The following is a 16,596-nucleotide window of genomic DNA, read 5'->3' on the forward strand; positions in this document are numbered from 1 at the left end:
CGGCTCAATCAAAAGTAAGGTTCAACTCTGTTAGTTGAATGCACAGAACAGAAAGAAGTTTCATACAATGCTTCTGTGTAGTTTATATTTGAACATATTCTTTTTTCCACTATTACCCACTTAGCGCTACGAATGTCCAGTTGCATTTTCTACAGACAGAGTGTTTCAAAACTGCTCAATCAAAAGTATGGTTTAACTCTGTTAGCTGAATGCTCAGATCAGAAAGAAGTTTCACAGAATGCTTCTGTGTAGTTTATATTTGAATATATTCCTTTTTCCACTACTACGCTCTTAGCGCTCCAAATGTCCAGTTGCATTTTCTACAGAAAGAGTGTTCAGATCTGCTCAATCAAAAGTATGGTTTAACTCTGTTAGCTGAATGCACAGATCAGAAAGAAGTTTCACCGAATGATTCTGTGTAGTTTATATTTGAAGACTTTCCTTTTTCCACTATAACCCTCTTAGCGCTCCGAATCTCCACTTGCATTTTCTACAAAAAGAGTGTTTCATAACTGCTCAATCAAAAATATGTTTTATCTCTGTTAACTGAATTTACAGATCAGAAATAAGTTTCACAGAATGCATCTGTGTAGTTTTTATTTGAAGATATTCTTTTTCCCAATGTAGGCCTCTTTGCACTTAGCATGTCCAATTGCAGTTTCTACAGAAAGAGTGTTTCAGAACGGCTCAATCAAAAGTAAGGTTCAACTCTGTTACTAGAATGCACAGAACAGAAAGAATTTTCACAGAATGCTACTGTGTAGTTTATATTTGAATATATTCCTTTTTCAACTATTACCCTCTTAGCGCTCCGAATGTCCACTTGCATTTTCTACAGAAAGAGTGTTCAGAACTGCGCAATCAAAAGTATGGTTTAACTCTGTTAGCTTAATGAACATATCAGAAATCAGTTTCACACAATGCTTCTGTGTAATTTTTATTTGAAGATATTATTTTTCCCAATAGAGGCCTCTTAGCGCTCAGAATGTCCAATTGCAGTTTCTACAGAAAGAGTGTTTCAGAAAGGCTCAATCAAAAGTAAGGTTCAACTCTGTTAGTTGAATGCACAGAACAGAAAGAAGTTTCATACAATGCATCTGTGTAGTTTATATTTGAATATATTCTTTTTTCCACTATTACCCACTTAGCGCTACGAATGTCCAGTTGCATTTTCTACAGACAGAGTGTTTCAAAGCTGCTCAATCAAAAGTATGGTTTAACTCTGTTAGCTGAATGCTCAGATCAGAAAGAAGTTTCACAGAATGCTTCTGTGTAGTTTATATTTGAATATATTCCTTTTTCCACTACTACTCTCTTAGCGCTCCAAATGTCCAGTTGCATTTTCTACAGAAAGAGTGTTCAGATCTGCTCAATCAAAAGTATGGTTTAACTCTGTTAGCTGAATGCACAGATCAGAAAGAAGTTTCACAGAATGATTCTGTGTAGTTTATATTTGGAGACATTCCTTTTTCCACTATTACCCTCTTAGCGCTCCGTATCTCCACTTGCATTTTCTACAGAAAGAGTGTTTCAGAACGGCTCAATCAAAACTAAGGTTCAACTCTTTTAGTTGAACAAACAGAACAGAAAGTAGTTTCACACAATTCTACTGTGTAGTTTTTATTTGTAGACATTCATTTTCCCAATATAGGCCTCTTAGCGCTCAGAATGTCCAATTGCAGTTTCTACAGAAAGAGTGTTTCAGAACGGCTCAATCAAAAGTAAGGTTCAACTCTGTTAGTTGAATGCACAGAACAGAAAGAAGTTTCATACAATGCTTCTGTGTAGTTTCTATTTGAACATATTCTTTTTACAACTATTACCCACTTAGCGCTACGAATGTCCAGTTGCATTTTCTACAGACAGAGGGTTTCAAAACTGCTCAATCAAAAGTATGGTTTAACTCTGTTAGCTGAATGCTCAGATCAGAAAGAAGTTTCACAGAATGCTTCTGTGTAGTTTATATTTGAATATATTCCTTTTTCCACTACTACGCTGTTAGCGCTCCAAATGTCCAGTTGCATTTTCTACAGAAAGAGTGTTCAGATCTGCTCAATCAAAAGTATGGTTTAACTCTGTTAGCTGAATGCACAGATCAGAAAGAAGTTTCACCGAATGATTCTGTGTAGTTTATATTTGAAGACATTCCTTTTTCCACTATTACCCACTTAGCGCTCCGAATCTCCACTTGCATTTTCTACAAAAAGAGTGTTTCATAACTGCTCAATCAAAAATATGTTTTATCTCTGTTAACTGAATTTACAGATCAGAAATAAGTTTCACAGAATGCATCTGTGTAGTTTTTATTTGAAGATATTCTTTTCCCCAATATAGGCCTCTTAGCGCTTAGCATGTCCAATTGCAGTTTCTACAGAAAGAGTGTTTCAGAACGGCTCAATCAAAGTAAGGTTCAACTCTGTTAGTTGAATGCACAGAACAGAAAGAATTTTGACAGAATGCTACTGTGTAGTTTATATTTGAATATATTCCTTTTCCCACTATTACCCTCTTAGCGCTCCGAATGTCCACTTGCATTTTCTACAGAAAGAGTGTTCAGAACTGCGCAATCAAAAGTATGGTTTAACTCTGTTAGCTTAATGAACATATCAGAAATAAGTTTCACACAATGCTTCTGTGTAGTTTTTATTTGAAGATATTATTTTTCCCAAAATAGGCCTCTTAGCGCTCAGAATGTCCAATTGCAGTTTCTACAGAAAGAGTGTTTCAGATAGGCTCAATCAAAAGTAAGGTTCAACTCTGTTAGTTGAATGCACAGAACAGAAAGAAGTTTCATACAATGCTTCTGTGTAGTTTATATTTGAACATATTCTTTTTTCCACTATTACCCACTTAGCGCTACGAATGTCCAGTTGCATTTTCTACAGACAGAGTGTTTCAAAACTGCTCAATCAAAAGTATGGTTTAACTCTGTTAGCTGAATGCTCAGATCAGAAAGTAGTTTCACAGAATGCTTCTGTGTAGATTATATTTGTATATATTCCTTTTTCCACTACTAATCTCTTAGCGCTCCAAATGTCCAGTTGCATTTTCTACAGAAAGAGTGTTCAGATCTGCTCAATCAAAAGTATGGTTTAACTCTGTTAGCTGAATGCACAGATCAGAAAAAAGTTTCACAGAATGATTCTGTGTAGTTTATATTTGGAGACATTCCTTTTTCCACTATTACCCTCTTAGCGCTCCGAATCTCCACTTGCATTTTCTACAGAAAGAGTGTTTCAGAACGGCTCAATCAAAACTAATGTTCAACTCTTTTAGTTGAACAAACAGAACAGAAAGAAGTTTCACACAATTCTTCTGTGTAGTTTTTATTTGTAGACATTCTTTTTCCCAATATAGGCCTCTTAGCGCTCAGAATGTCCAATTGCACTTTCTACAGAAAGAGTGTTTCAGAACGGCTCAATCAAAAGTAAGGTTCAACTCTGTTAGTTGAATGCACAGAACAGAAAGAAGTTTCATACAATGCTTCTGTGTAGTTTATATTTGAACATATTCTTTTTTCCACTATTACCCACTTAGCGCTACGAATGTCCAGTTGCATTTACTACAGACAGAGTGTTTCAAAACTGCTCAATCAAAAGTATGGTTTAACTCTGTTAGCTGAATGCTCAGATCAGAAAGAAGTTTCACAGAATGCTTCTGTGTAGTTTATATTTGAATATATTCCTTTTTCCACTACTACGCACTTAGCGCTCCAAATGTCCGGTTGCATTTTCTACAGAAAGAGTGTTCAGATCTGCTCAATCAAAAGTATGGTTTAACTCTCTTAGCTGAATGCACAGATCAGAAAGAAGTTTCACCGAATGATTCTGTGTAGTTTATATTTGAAGACATTCCTTTTTCCACTATTACCCTCTTAGCGCTCCGAATCTCCACTTGCATTTTCTACAAAAAGAGTGTTTCATAACTGCTCAATCAAAAATATGTTTTATCTCTGTTAACTGAATTTACAGATCAGAAATAAGTTTCACAGAATGCATCTGTGTAGTTTTTATTTGAAGATATTCTTTTTCCCAATGTAGGCCTCTTAGCGCTTAGCATGTCCAATTGCAGTTTCTACAGAAAGAGTGTTTCAGAACGCCTCAATCAAAAGTAAGGTTCAACTCTGTTAGTTGAATGCACAGAACAGAAAGAATTTTCACAGAATGCTACTGTGTAGTTTATATTTGAATATATTCCTTTTTCCACTATTACCCTCTTAGCGCTCCGAATGTCCACTTGCATTTTCTACAGAAAGAGTGTTCAGAACTGCGCAATCAAAAGTATGGTTTAACTCTGTTAGCTTAATGAACATATCAGAAATAAGTTTCACACAATGCTTCTGTGTAGTATTTATTTGAAGATATTATTTTTCCCAAAATAGGCCTCTTAGCGCTCAGAATGTCCAATTGCAGTTTCTACAGAAAGAGAGTTTCAGAAAGGCTCAATCAAAAGTAAGGTTCAACTCTGTTAGTTGAATGCACAGAACAGAAAGAAGTTTCATACAATGCTTCTGTGTAGTTTATATTTGAACATATTCTTTTTTCCACTATTACCCACTTAGCGCTACGAATGTCCAGTTGCATTTTCTACAGACAGAGTGTTTCAAAACTGCTCAATCAAAAGTATGGCTTAACTCTGTTAGCTGAATGCTCAGATCAGAAAGAAGTTTCACAGAATGCTTCTGTGTAGTTTATATTTGAATATATTCCTTTTTCCACTACTAATCTCTTAGCGCTCCAAATGTCCAGTTGCATTTTCTACAGAAAGAGTGTTCAGATCTGCTCAATCAAAAGTATGGTTTAACTCTGTTAGCTGAATGCACAGATCAGAAAAAAGTTTCACAGAATGATTCTGTGTAGTTTATATTTGGAGACATTCCTTTTTCCACTATTACCCTCTTAGCGCTCCGAATCTCCACTTGCATTTTCTACAGAAAGAGTGTTTCAGAACGGCTAAATCAAAACTAAGGTTCAACTGTTTTAGTTGAACAAACAGAACAGAAAGAATTTTCACACAATTCTTCTGTGTAGTTTTTATTTGTAGATATTCTTTTTCCCAATATAGGCCTCTTAGCGCTCAGAATGTCCAATTGCACTTTCTACAGAAAGAGTGTTTCAGAACGGCTCAATCAAAAGTAAGGTTCAACTCTGTTAGTTGAATGCACAGAACAGAAAGAAGTTTCATACAATGCTTCTGTGTAGTTTATATTTGAACATATTCTTTTTTCCACTATTACCCACTTAGCGCTACGAATGTCCAGTTGCATTTTCTACAGACAGAGTGTTTCAAAACTGCTCAATCAAATGTATGGCTTAACTCTGTTAGCTGAATGCTCAGATCAGAAAGAAGTTTCACAGAATGCTTCTGTGTAGTTTATATTTGAATATATTCCTTTTTCCACTACTAATCTCTTAGCGCTCCAAATGTCCAGTTGCATTTTCTACAGAAAGAGTGTTCAGATCTGCTCAATCAAAAGTATGGTTTAACTCTGTTAGCTGAATGCACAGATCAGAAAAAAGTTTCACAGAATGATTCTGTGTAGTTTATATCTGGAGACATTCCTTTTTCCACTATTACCCTCTTAGCGCTCCGAATCTCCACTTGCATTTTCTACAGAAAGAGTGTTTCAGAACGGCTCAATCAAAACTAAGGTTCAACTCTTTTAGTTGAACAAACAGAACAGAAAGAAGTTTCACACAATTCTTCTGTGTAGTTTTTATTTGTAGACATTCTTTTTCCCAATATAGGCCTCTTAGCGCTCAGAATGTCCAATTGCACTTTCTACAGAAAGAGTGTTTCAGAACGGCTCAATCAAAAGTAAGGTTCAACTCTGTTAGTTGAATGCACAGAACAGAAAGAAGTTTCATACAATGCTTCTGTGTAGTTTATATTTGAACATATTCTTTTTTCCACTATTACCCACTTAGCGCTACGAATGTCCAGTTGCATTTACTACAGACAGAGTGTTTCAAAACTGCTCAATCAAAAGTATGGTTTAACTCTGTTAGCTGAATGCTCAGATCAGAAAGAAGTTTCACAGAATGCTTCTGTGTAGTTTATATTTGAATATATTCCTTTTTCCACTACTACGCTCTTAGCGCTCCAAATGTCCAGTTGCATTTTCTACAGAAAGAGTGTTCAGATCTGCTCAATCAAAAGTATGGTTTAACTCTCTTAGCTGAATGCACAGATCAGAAAGAAGTTTCACCGAATGATTCTGTGTAGTTTATATTTGAAGACATTCCTTTTTTCACTATTACCCTCTTAGCGCTCCGAATCTCCACTTGCATTTTCTACAAAAAGAGTGTTTCATAACTGCTCAATCAAAAATATGTTTTATCTCTGTTAACTGAATTTACAGATCAGAAATAAGTTTCACAGAATGCATCTGTGTAGTTTTTATTTGAAGATATTCTTTTTCCCAATGTAGGCCTCTTAGCGCTTAGCATGTCCAATTGCAGTTTCTACAGAAAGAGTGTTTCAGAACGGCTCAATCAAAAGTAAGGTTCAACTCTGTTAGTTGAATGCACAGAACAGAAAGAATTTTGACAGAATGCTACTGTGTAGTTTATATTTGAATATATTCCTTTTTCCACTATTACCCTCTTAGCGCTCCGAATGTCCACTTGCATTTTCTACAGAAAGAGTGTTCAGAACTGCGCAATCAAAAGTATGGTTTAACTCTGTTAGCTTAATGAACATATCAGAAATAAGTTTCACACAATGCTTCTGTGTAGTTTTTATTTGAAGATATTATTTTTCCCAATAGAGTCCTCTTAGCGCTCAGAATGTCCAATTGCAGTTTCTACAGAAAGAGTGTTTCAGAAAGGCACAATCAAAAGTAAGGTTCAACTCTGTTAGTTCAATGCACAGAACAGAAAGAAGTTTCATACAATGCTTCTGTGTAGTTTATATTTGAACATATTCTCTTTTCCACTATTACACACTTAGTGCTACGAATGTCCAGTTGCATTTTCTACAGACAGACTGTTTCAAAACTGCTCAATCAAAAGTATGGTTTAACTCTGTTAGCTGAATGCTCAGATCAGAAAGAAGTTTCACAGAATGCTTCTGTTTAGTTTATATTTGAATATATTCCTTTTTCCACTACTACTCTCTTAGCGCTCCAAATGTCCAGTTGCATTTTCTACAGAAAGAGAGTTCAGATCTGCTCAATCAAAAGTATGGTTTAACTCTGTTAGCTGAATGCACAGATCAGAAAGAAGTTTCACAGAATGATTCTGTGTAGTTTATATTTGGAGACATTCCTTTTTCCACTATTACCCTCTTAGCGCTCCGAATCTCCACTTGCATTTTCTACAGAAAGAGTGTTTCAGAACGGCTCAATCAAAACTAAGGTTCAACTCTTTTAGTTGAACAAACAGAACAGAAAGAAGTTTCACACAATTCTTCTGTGTAGTTTTTATTTGTAGACATTTTTTTTCCCAATATAGGCCTCCTAGCGCTCAGAATGTCCAATTGCAGTTTCTACAGAAACAGTGTTTCAGAACGGCTCAATCAAAAGTAAGGTTCAACTCTGTTAGTTGAATGCACAGAACAGAAAGAAGTTTCATACAATGCTTCTGTGTAGTTTATATTTGAACATATTCTTTTTTCCACTATTACCCACTTAGCGCTAAGAATGTCCAGTTGCATTTTCTACAGACAGAGAGTTTCAAAACTGCTCAATCAAAAGTATGGTTTAACTCTGTTAGCTGAATGCTCAGATCAGAAAGAAGTTTCACAGAATGCTTCTGTGTAGTTTATATTTGAATATATTCCTTTTTCCACTACTACGCTCTTAGCGCTCCAAATGTCCAGTTGCATTTTCTACAGAAAGAGTGTTCAGATCTGCTCAATCAAAAGTATGGTTTAACTCTGTTTGCTGAATGCACAGATCAGAAAGAAGTTTCACCGAATGATTCTGTGTAGTTTATATTTGAAGACATTCCTTTTTCCACTATTACCCTCTTAGCGCTCCGAATCTCCACTTGCATTTTCTACAAAAAGAGTGTTTCATAACTGCTCAATCAAAAATATGTTTTATCTCTGTTAACTGAATTTACAGATCAGAAATAAGTTTCACAGAATGCATCTGTGTAGTTTTTATTTGAAGATATTCTTTTTCCCAATGTAGGCCTCTTAGCGCTTAGCATGTCCAATTGCAGTTTCTACAGAAAGAGTGTTTCCGAACGGCTCAATCCAAAGTAAGGTTCAACACTGTTAGTTGAATGCACAGAACAGAAAGAATTTTCACAGAATGCTACTGTGTAGTTTATATTTGAATATATTCCTTTTTCCACTATTACCCTCTTAGCGCTCCGAATGTCCACTTGCATTTTCTACAGAAAGAGTGTTCAGAACTGCGCAATCAAAAGTATGGTTTAACTCTGTTAGCTTAATGAACATATCAGAAATAAGTTTCACACAATGCTTCTGTGTAGTTTTTATTTGAAGATATTATTTTTTCCAATAGAGGCCTCTTAGCGCTCAGAATGTCCAATTGCAGTTTCTACAGAAAGAGTGTTTCAGAAAGGCTCAATCAAAAGTAAGGTTCATCTCTGTTAGTTGAATGCACAGAACAGAAAGAAGTTTCATACAATGCTTCTGTGTAGTTTATATTTGAACATATTCTTTTTTCCACTATTACCCACTTAGCGCTACGAATGTCCAGTTGCATTTTCTACAGACAGAGTGTTTCAAAGCTGCTCAATCAAAAGTATGGTTTAACTGTGTTAGCTGAATGCTCAGATCAGAAAGAAGTTTCACAGAATGCTTCTGTGTAGTTTATATTTGAATATATTCCTTTTTCCACTACTACTCTCTTAGCGCTCCAAATGTCCAGTTGCATTTTCTACAGAAAGAGTGTTCAGATCTGCTCAATCAAAAGTATGGTTTAACTCTGTTAGCTGAATGCACAGATCAGAAAGAAGTTTCACAGAATGATTCTGTGTAGTTTATATTTGGAGACATTCCTTTTTCCACTATTATCCTCTTAGCGCTCCGAATCTCCACTTGCATTTTCTACAGAAAGAGTGTTTCAGAACGGCTCAATCAAAACTAAGGTTCAACTCTTTTAGTTGAACAAACAGAACAGAAAGAAGTTTCACACAATTCTTCTGTGTAGTTTTTATTTGTAGACATTCTTTTTCCCAATATAAGCCTCTTAGCACTCAGAATGTCCAATTGCAGTTTCTACAGAAAGAGTGTTTCAGAATGGCTCAATCAAAAGTAAGGTTCAACTCTGTTAGTTGAATGCACAGAACAGAAAGAAGTTTCATACAATGCTTCTGTGTAGTTTATATTTGAACATATTCTTTTTTCCACTATTACCCACTTAGCGCTATGAATGTCCAGTTGCATTTTCTACAGACAGAGTGTTTCAAAACTGCTCAATCAAAAGTATGGTTTAACTCTGTTAGCTGAATGCTCAGATCAGAAAGAAGTTTCACAGAATGCTTCTGTGTAGTTTATATTTGAATATATTCTTTTTTCCACTACTACGCTCTTAGCGCTCCAAATGTCCAGTTGCATTTTCTACAGAAAGAGTGTTCAGATCTGCTCAATCAAAAGTATGGTTTAACTCTGTTAGCTGAATGCACAGATCAGAAAGAAGTTTCACCGAATGATTCTGTGTAGTTTATATTTGAAGACATTACTTTTTCCACTATTACCATCTTAGCGCTCCGAATCTCCACTTGCATTTTCTACAAAAAGAGTGTTTCATAACTGCTCAATAAAAAATATGTTTTATCTCTGTTAACTGAATTTACAGATCAGAAATAAGTTTCACAGAATGCATCTGTGTAGTTTTTATTTGAAGATATTTTTTTCCCAATGTAGGCCTCTTAGCGCTTAGCATGTCCAATTGCAGTTTCTACAGAAAGAGTGTTTCAGAACGGCTCAATCAAAAGTAAGGTTCAACTCTGTTAGTTGAATGCACAGAACAGAAAGAATTTTCACAGAATGCTACTGTGTAGTTTATATTTGAATATATTCCTTTTTCCACTATTACCCTCTTAGCGCTCCGAATGTCCACTTGCGTTTTTTACAGAAAGAGTGTTCAGAACTGCGCAATCAAAAGTATGGTTTAACTCTGTTAGCTTAATGAACATATCAGAAATAAGTTTCACACAATGCTTCTGTGTAGTTTTTATTTGAAGATATTATTTTTCCCAATAGAGGCCTCTTAGCGCTCAGAATGTCCAATTGCAGTTTCTACAGAAAGAGGGTTTCAGAAAGGCTCAATCAAAAGTAAGGTTCAACTCTGTTAGTTGAATGCACAGAACAGAAAGAAGTTTCATACAATGCTTCTGTGTAGTTTATATTTGAACATATTCTTTTTTCCACTATTACCCACTTAGCGCTACGAATGTCCAGTTGCATTTTCTACAGACAGAGTGTTTCAAAACTGCTCAATCAAAAGTATGGTTTAACTCTGTTAGCTGAATGCTCAGATCAGAAAGAAGTTTCACAGAATGCTTCTGTGTAGTTTATATTTGAATATATTCCTTTTTCCACTACTACTCTCTTAGCGCTCCAAATGTCCAGTTGCATTTTCTACAGAAAGAGTGTTCAGATCTGCTCAATCAAAAGTATGGTTTAACTCTGTTAGCTGAATGCACAGATCAGAAAGAAGTTTCACAGAATGATTCTGTGTAGTTTATATTTGGAGACATTCCTTTTTCCACTATTACCCTCTTAGCGCTCCGAATCTCCACTTGCATTTTCTACAGAAAGAGTGTTTCAGAACGGCTCAATCAAAACTAAGGTTCAGCTCTTTTAGTTGAACAAACAGAACAGAAAGAAGTTTCACACAATTCTTCTGTGTAGTTTTTATTTGTAGACATTCTTTTTCCCAATATAGGCCTCTTAGCGCTCAGAATGTCCAATTGCAGTTTCTACAGAAAGAGTGTTTCAGAACGGCTCAATCAAAAGTAAGGTTCAACTCTGTTAGTTGAATGCACAGAACAGAAAGAAGTTTCATACAATGCTTCTGTGTAGTTTATATTTGAACATATTCTTTTTTCCACTATTACCCACTTAGCGCTACGAATGTCCAGTTGCATTTACTACAGACAGAGTGTTTCAAAACTGCTCAATCAAAAGTATGGTTTAACTCTGTTAGCTGAATGCTCAGATCAGAAAGAAGTTTCACAGAATGCTTCTGTGTAGTTTATAGTTGAATATATTCCTTTTTCCACTACTACGCTCTTAGCGCTCCAAATGTCCAGTTGCATTTTCTACAGAAAGAGTGTTCAGATCTGCTCAATCAAAAGTATGGTTTAACTCTGTTAGCTGAATGCACAGATCAGAAAGAAGTTTCACCGAATGATTCTGTGTAGTTTATATTTGAAGACATTCCTTTTTCCACTATTACCCTCTTAGCGCTCCGAATCTCCACTTGCATTTTCTACAAAAAGAGTGTTTCATAACTGCTCAATCAAAAATATGTTTTATCTCTGTTAACTGAATTTACAGATCAGAAATATGTTTCACAGAATGCATCTGTGTAGTTTTTATTTGAAGATATTCTTTTTCCCAATGTAGGCCTCTTAGCGCTTAGCATGTCCAATTGCAGTTTCTACAGAAAGAGTGTTTCAGAACGGCTCAATCAAAAGTAAGGTTCAACTCTGTTAGTTGAATGCACAGAACAGAAAGAATTTTCACAGAATGCTACTGTGTAGTTTATATTTGAATATATTCCTTTTTCCACTATTACCCTCTTAGCGCTCCGAATGTCCACTTGCATTTTCTACAGAAAGAGTGTTCAGAACTGCGCAATCAAAAGTATGGTTTAACTCTGTTAGCTTAATGAACATATCAGAAATAAGTTTCACACAATGCTTCTGTGTAGTTTTTATTTGAAGATATTATTTTTCCCAGTAGAGGCCTCTTAGCGCTCAGAATGTCCAATTGCAGTTTCTATAGAAAGAGTGTTTCAGAAAGGCTCAATCAAAAGTAAGGTTCAACTCTGTTAGTTGAATGCACAGAACAGAAAGAAGTTTCATACAATGCTTCTGTGTAGTTTATATTTGAACATATTCTTTTTTCCACTATTACCCACTTAGCGCTACGAATGTCCAGTTGCATTTTCTACAGACAGAGTGTTTCAAAACTGCTCAATCAAAAGTATGGTTTAACTCTGTTAGCTGAATGCTCAGATCAGAAAGAAGTTTCACAGAATGCTTCTGTGTAGTTTATATTTGAATATATTCCTTTTTCCACTACTACTCTCTTAGCGCTCCAAATGTCCAGTTGCATTTTCTACAGAAAGAGTGTTCAGATCTGCTCAATCAAAAGTATGGTTTAACTCTGTTAGCTGAATGCACAGATCAGAAAGAAGTTTCACAGAATGATTCTGTGTAGTTTATATTTGGAGACATTCCTTTTTCCACTATTACCCTCTTAGCGCTCCGAATCTCCACTTGCATTTTCTACAGAAAGAGTGTTTCAGAACGTCTCAATCAAAACTAAGGTTCAACTCTTTTAGTTGAACAAACAGAACAGAAAGAAGTTTCACACAATTCTTCTGTGTAGTTTTTATTTGTAGACATTCTTTTTCCCAATATAGGCCTCTTTGCGCTCAGAATGTCCAATTGCAGTTTCTACAGAAAGAGTGTTTCAGAACGGCTCAATCAAAAGTAAGGTTCAACTCTGTTAGTTGAATGCACAGAACAGAAAGAAGTTTCATACAATGCTTCTGTGTAGTTTATATTTGAACATATTCTTTTTTCCACTATTACCCACTTAGCGCTACGAATGTCCAGTTGCATTTTCTACAGACAGAGTGTTTCAAAACTGCTCAATCAAAAGTATGGTTTAACTCTGTTAGCTGAATGCTCAGATCAGAAAGAAGTTTCACACAATGCTTCTGTGTAGTTTATATTTGACTATATTCCTTTTTCCACTACTACGCTCTTAGCGCTCCAAATGTGCAGTTGCATTTTCTACAGAAAGAGTGTTCAGATCTGCTCAATCAAAAGTATGGTTTAACTCTGTTAGCTGAATGCACAGACCAGAAAGAAGTTTCACCGAATGATTCTGTGTAGTTTATATTTGAAGACATTCCTTTTTCCACTATTACCCTCTTAGCGCTCCGAATCTCCACTTGCATTTTCTACAAAAAGAGTGTTTCATAACTGCTCAATCAAAAATATGTTTTATCTCTGTTAACTGAATTTACAGATCAGAAATAAGTTTCACAGAATGCATCTGTGTAGTTTTTATTTGAAGATATTCTTTTTCCCATGTAGGCCTCTTAGCGCTTAGCATGTCCAATTGCAGTTTCTACAGAAAGAGTGTTTCAGAACGGCTCAATCAAAAGTAAGGTTCAACTCTGTTAGTTGAATGCACAGAACAGAAAGAATTTTCACACAATGCTACTGTGTAGTTTATATTTGAATATATTCCTTTTTCCACTATTACCCTCTTAGCGCTCCGAATGTCCACTTGCGTTTCCTACAGAAAGAGTGTTCAGAACTGCGCAATCAAAAGTATGGTTTAACTCTGTTAGCTTAATGAACATATCAGAAATAAGTTTCACAAAATGCTTCTGTGTAGTTTTTATTTGAAGATATTATTTTTCCCAATAGAGGCCTCTTAGCGCTCAGAATGTCCAATTGCAGTTTCTACAGAAAGAGTGTTTCAGAAAGGCTCAATTAAAAGTAAGGTTCAACTCTGTTAATTGAATGCACAGAACAGAAAGAAGTTTCATACAATGCTTCTGTGTAGCTTATATTTGAACATATTCTTTTTTCCACTATTACCCACTTAGCGCTACGAATGTCCAGTTGCATTTTCTACAGACAGAGTGTTTCAAAACTGCTCAATCAAAAGTATGGTTTAACTCTGTTAGCTGAATGCTCAGATCAGAAAGAAGTTTCACAGAATGCTTTTGTGTAGTTTATATTTGAATATATTCCTTTTTCCACTACTACTCTCTTAGCGCTCCAAATGTCCAGTTGCATTTTCTACAGAAAGAGTGTTCAGATCTGCTCAATCAAAAGTATGGTTTAACTCTGTTAGCTGAATGCACAGATCAGAAAGAAGTTTCACAGAATGATTCTGTGTAGTTTATATTTGGAGACATTCCTTTTTCCACTATTACCCTCTTAGCGCTCCGAATCTCCACTTGCATTTTCTACAGAAAGAGTGTTTCAGAACGGCTCAATCAAAACTAAGGTTCAACTCTTTTAGTTGAACAAACAGAACTGAAAGAAGTTTCACACAATTCTTCTGTGCAGTTTTTATTTGTAGACATTCTTTTTCCCAATATAGGCCTCCTAGCGCTCAGAATGTCCAATTGCAGTTTCTACAGAATGCGTGTTTCAGAACGGCTCAATCAAAAGTAAGGTTCAACTCTGTTAGTTGAATGCACAGAACAGAAAGTAGTTTCATACAATGCTTCTGTGTAGTTTATATTTGAACATATTGTTTTTTCCAATATTACCCACTTAGCGCTACGAATGTCCAGTTGCATTTTCTACAGACAGAGTGTTTCAAATCTGCTCAATCAAAAGTATGGTTTAACTCTGTTAGCTGAATGCTCAGATCAGAAAGAAGTTTCACAGAATGCTTCTGTGTAGTTTATATTTGAATATATTCCTTTTTCCACTACTACGATCTTAGCGCTCCAAATGTCCAGTTGCATTTTCTACAGAAAGAGTGTTCAGATCTGCTCAATCAAAAGTATGGTTTAACACTGTTAGCTGAATGCACAGATCAGAAAGAAGTTTCACGGAATGATTCTGTGTAGTTTATATTTGAAGACATTCCTTTTTCCACTATTAGCCTCTTAGCGCTCCGAATCTCCACTTGCATTTTCTACAAAAAGAGTGTTTCATAACTGCTCAATCAAAAATATGTTTTATCTCTGTTAACTGAATTTACAGATCAGAAATAAGTTTCACAGAATGCATCTGTGTAGTTTTTATTTGAAGATATTCTTTTTCCCAATGTAGGCCTCTTAGAGCTTAGCATGTCCAATTGCAGTTTCTACAGAAAGAGTGTTTCAGAACGGCTCAATCAAAAGTAAGGTTCAACTCTGTTAGTTGAATGCACAGAACAGAAAGAATTTTCACAGAATGCTACTGTGTAGTTTATATTTGAATATATTCCTTTTTCCACTATTACCGTCTTAGCGCTCCGAATGTCCACTTGCGTTTTCTACAGAAAGAGTGTTCAGAACTGCGCAATCAAAAGTATGGTTTAACTCTGTTAGCTTAATGAACATATCAGAAATAAGTTTCACACAACGCTTCTGTGTAGTTTTTATTTGAAGATATTATTTTTCCCAATAGAGGCCTCTTAGCGCTCAGAATGTCCAATTGCAGTTTCTACAGAAAGAGTGTTTCAGAAAGGCTCAATCAAAAGTAAGGTTCAACTCTTTTAGTTGAACAAACAGAACTGAAAGAAGTTTCACACAATTCTTCTGTGCAGTTTTTATTTGTAGACATTCTTTTTCCCAATATAGGCCTCTTAGCGCTCAGAATGTCCAATTGCAGTTTCTACAGAAAGAGTGTTTCAGAACGGCTCAATCAAAAGTAAGGTTCAACTCTGTTAGTTGAATGCACAGAACAGAAAGAAGTTTCATACAATGCTTCTGTGTAGTTTATATTTGAACATATTCTTTTTTCCACTATTACCCACTTAGCGCTACGAATGTCCAGTTGCATTTACTACAGACAGAGTGTTTCAAAACTGCTCAATCAAAAGTATGGTTTAACTCTGTTAGCTGAATGCTCAGATCAGAAAGAAGTTTCACAGAATGCTTCTGTGTTGTTTATATTTGAATATATTCCTTTTTCCACTACTACTCTCTTAGCGCTCCAAATGTCCAGTTGCATTTTCTACAGAAAGAGTGTTCAGATCTGCTCAATCAAAAGTATGGTTTAACTCTGTTAGCTGAATGCACAGATCAGAAAGAAGTTTCACCGAATGATTCTGTGTAGTTTATATTTGAAGACATTCCTTTTTCCACTATTACCCCCTTAGCGCTCCGAATCTCCACTTGCATTTTCTACAAAAAGAGTGTTTCATAACTGCTCAATCAAAAATATGTTTTATCTCTGTTAACTGAATTTACAGATCAGAAATATGTTTCACAGAATGCATCTGTGTAGTTTTTATTTGAAGATATTCTTTTTCCCAATGTAGGCCTCTTAGCGCTTAGCATGTCCAATTGCAGTTTCTACAGAAAGAGTGTTTCAGAACGGATCAATAAAAGTAAGGTTCAACTCTGTTAGTTGAATGCACAGAACAGAAAGAATTTTCACAGAATGCTACTGTGTAGTTTATATTTGAATATATTCCTTTTTCCACTATTACCCTCTTAGCGCTCCGAATGTCCACTTGCATTTTCTACAGAAAGAGTGTTCAGAACTGCGCAATCAAAAGTATGGTTTAACTCTGTTAGCTTAATGAACATATCAGAAATAAGTTTCACACAATGCTTCTGTGTAGTTTTTATTTGAAGATATTATTTTTCCCAATAGAGGCCTCTTAGCGCTCAGAATGTCCAATTGCAGTTTCTACAGAAAGAGTGTTTCAGAAAGGCTCAATCAAAAGTAAGGTTCAACTCTGTTAGTTGAATGC

The sequence above is a fragment of the Symphalangus syndactylus genome, chromosome 17, assembly GCF_028878055.3.
Source record: "Symphalangus syndactylus isolate Jambi chromosome 17, NHGRI_mSymSyn1-v2.1_pri, whole genome shotgun sequence".
In the NCBI taxonomy this organism is placed as follows: Eukaryota; Metazoa; Chordata; class Mammalia; order Primates; family Hylobatidae; genus Symphalangus; species Symphalangus syndactylus.